This window comes from Armigeres subalbatus, unplaced genomic scaffold, assembly GCF_024139115.2.
Source record: "Armigeres subalbatus isolate Guangzhou_Male unplaced genomic scaffold, GZ_Asu_2 Contig274, whole genome shotgun sequence".
NCBI lineage: Eukaryota > Metazoa > Arthropoda > Insecta > Diptera > Culicidae > Armigeres > Armigeres subalbatus.
This window is the reverse complement of record NW_026943013.1, coordinates 131,588-134,743: the sequence shown is the minus strand read 5'-3', so window position 1 is coordinate 134,743 and position 3,156 is coordinate 131,588. Positions and strand designations below refer to the sequence as shown.

The 3,156-nt window shown below is 42.5% G+C and overlaps 1 long non-coding RNA gene across 1 annotated transcript; it reads right to left on the bottom strand.

Moving 5' to 3' along the window:
• Window positions 1-1,832: 1,832 nt before the first annotated feature.
• On the bottom strand, window positions 1,833-2,459 carry LOC134203865 (uncharacterized). The gene is made up of 2 exons (XR_009977722.1): window positions 2,417-2,459; window positions 1,833-2,349 (listed from the first exon to the last, which is right to left on the bottom strand). It is a non-coding gene; the product is annotated as an uncharacterized LOC134203865 (long non-coding RNA).
• Between the last annotated feature and the right edge of the window lie 697 nt (window positions 2,460-3,156).

Below are 3,156 nucleotides of genomic sequence, written 5' to 3'. Positions count from 1 at the left end.
ACTTTATCTTGGTTTTCGCTGAATTCTGGTTGGTTTTTTGGGAGATGACAGCTGACGCGCCGACCGATGTGGAGCGCTTCCAATCACTCATAAAGCAGAATCTTCAGGAGATATTTTGATGATATTTTCAAATGTCTTCTCAGTCGTTTAAAAATGTTTTCAAATGTCTTCAATATTAAAATTATGATTATCAGCGAGATTTTTCAAAATCCAATAGGTATGTAAATTCAATAATCACCATGTTTTACTGATGTGGAATAATGATTTTTTTTTTACATTCAAGTTATTAGAATTCAAGAGAATATTCTGTAAAATTTTCACAAGACAGTGTATAACGAGTTTTCCCTGGATTTTCTACTGAGCCTTTGATCAAAATTCCACCGGATTTTTTAACTGAATTTCCACGTGGATTTTTTTCCAAATTTCTTTTCAGAAAAAATCGTTGGAAGGGTTCAAAATTTACAGTGAATTCTTGAAGGAACTTGAGAAGGAATTTCTGTAGAAACTTCAGGATTAATTCCGGATTGCTGATTGAATTCCTGAAGCATTTTCCTGATGAATTGCTGAAGTATATTCCTGAAGAATTTCTGAAGAAAATCTGAAGAAACTTCTGGAGGAATTCTTGAAGGAGATTCTTGAGGTATTGCTGCAGGAATTTCCGAAAGAAATCCTGAAAGAAATACCAGAAAAAAATTATAGTTTCTTTCCGGAGGCATTCTTGTAGAATCTTTTGACAACATTCTTGGAAAGTCTTCTAGAGAAATTCCTAAACAAGCTTCCGAAGGATTTCATGGAGTAACTTCCGTAGGGATCCCTGGAGGAGCTTCCGCTGGAATACCTGGGGAAACTTTTGAAAGAATTTCTGTCAGAACTTCCGGAAGAATTCGTGCAGGAACTATCGGAGGAGTTCTTGAGGAACTTCTGGAGAATCTTCCGAAGGAATTCTTGGATGTACTTTCGCAGGAATCCAAAGGAATTCCTGGAGGCTTTTTGGGAGACATTCCTGAAGCGTTCGGACAAATTTCCGGCGGAACTTCAGGAGGAATTTCAGAAAGAACAATAGAATGATTTTTTGGAGAAATTCATAGAGGAATTCTCAGAGAAAATACTGGAAGAATGTCCAAAGATTTTTCTAGAAAAATTACCAAAGGAATTCAAGGAACAATTTAACGAACGTGTGACAAGTTTCCTCTGAATGTTCTACTGAGTCTCTAATTGAAATTCCACCGACTTTTTGTGTTTTTTTTCTGAATTTCTTTTAAGAAAATTTTCCTGTAGAAATTTACCATGGAAATTTTCAGGAATATCCATTTAACATTAAAAGGATTTATTGCGGGAGTTCAGAAGAACTTGTGAAAATTAAGATAAAATAGAGCTTGCTGTCACCCTTCTCTTACAAGCGCATGTATAGGATAGGATTTGTTTTCATCGGAAAACGCTTCGGAAGCATTGTTCGATGAAAACAAAATCTATCCTTTCTGTGCTCGTGCCCATTAGCGACGTGAGAAACTCTTGATTACAAAATCAGTTACGCCCTTTGTAACCGTTTCACCTTCCCGCTAGAAAGCTAATCACAGTGGCTTATATGCGCCACTCTCTTTATCGAGAGACCACTGGTCGTGTATTTTATCCGTTGCCCGACTTTGCTGCTAAAGCATGAGAGCTATTCTTAGGGAACTGTGGAACGGTCCGAAAACTGCTAATTATTGTATGAACTATAAACGGGGTCTACCTGAGGCAAATCGTGGTCTAAGCGGACATAACGAAAGAGTTTCCTGAGCGGACTAATCTCCCACAGGGCTTGACTCGTGAAATGAACTGAGAGAAGGTAATTTATGTTAAATTCATCTTTATGTTCTTTGATTTTTTCTTTATATATACATTGTTAAAGAGCGTGTGAGTGTGTGTGTTGTTTCAGTGTACATGGCCATGAATGGATACAACATACCTGCGCAGGGTTTACTAATGAATGATGCGGTTCGTCAACCGGGAGGGGTGCACCGACGGAATGCGATGATTCACTCAATGCAGGGGTGCACCGCAGGAATCTTCTCCACCGAGAGCGTTCGCAACGCTTCGAAAGGGTTGAAATAACCGGGGGCTCGCTCTAAAAGGGGTCGAACTACAGTTGCGGGGGAGGGAGTCGGCGGAACCGGTACGCTACCCGATCAATCGCTAACGATCGCAGGAAGGCCGGTGAGATACTTCTCGACCCCGTTTGGCTACCAGTGTCTGGCGGACCCAGCTGAGCCCCGTCTCGGGAGAGTTCCACGTGTCCGCTAACGAACAATTCAAAATGGCGAGGCTAATGAGATAGCTTTGCCCGTAACAAAAGCGCCCTTTTGGACGCTAATGTCCAATGCAATAGAAAGAATTAGAACCATTCGCAAAAAGAACAATTTTAATGATAAATTACCTTTTTTAAAAAACTATAAATTCACGCAAGCAGAGCGTTCGCCGCTGGTGATGTAGAAGCTGGAAACTATTATTTATAGAAAAGCAAATAAATTATGAAATATAATTATGAAGCAGTGTTACGATAGACGGGGATACCTTCGAGGTGGTCGAGGAATTCGTCTACCTCGGATCCTTGCTAACGGCTGACAACAACGTTAGTCGTGAAATACGAAGGCGCATCATCTGTGGAAGTCGGGCCTACTACGGGCTCCAGAAGAAACTGCGGTCGAAAAAGATTCGCCACCGCACCAAATGTGTCATGTCCAAGACGTTAATAAGACCGGTTGTCCTCTACGGACATGAAACATGGACAATGCTCGAGGAGGACTTGCAAGCACTCGGAGTATTCGAGAGACGGGTGCTTAGGACCATCTTTGGCGGTGTGCAAGAAGACGGTATGTGGCGGCGAAGAATGAACCATGAGTTCGCCTAACTCTACGGCGAACCCAGTATCCAGAAGGTAGCTAAAGCCGGAAGGGTACGATGGGCAGGACATGTTGCAAGAATGCCGGACAGCAACCCTGCAAAGATGGTGTTCGCTTCCGATCCGGCAGGTACGAGACGGCGTGGAGCGCAGCGAGCGAGATGGGCAGACCAGGTGCAGAACGACTTGGCGAGCGTGGGGCGTATCCGAGGATGGAGAGATGCGGCCTCGAACCGTGCATTGTGGCGTCAAATTGTTGATTCAGTGTTATCTGT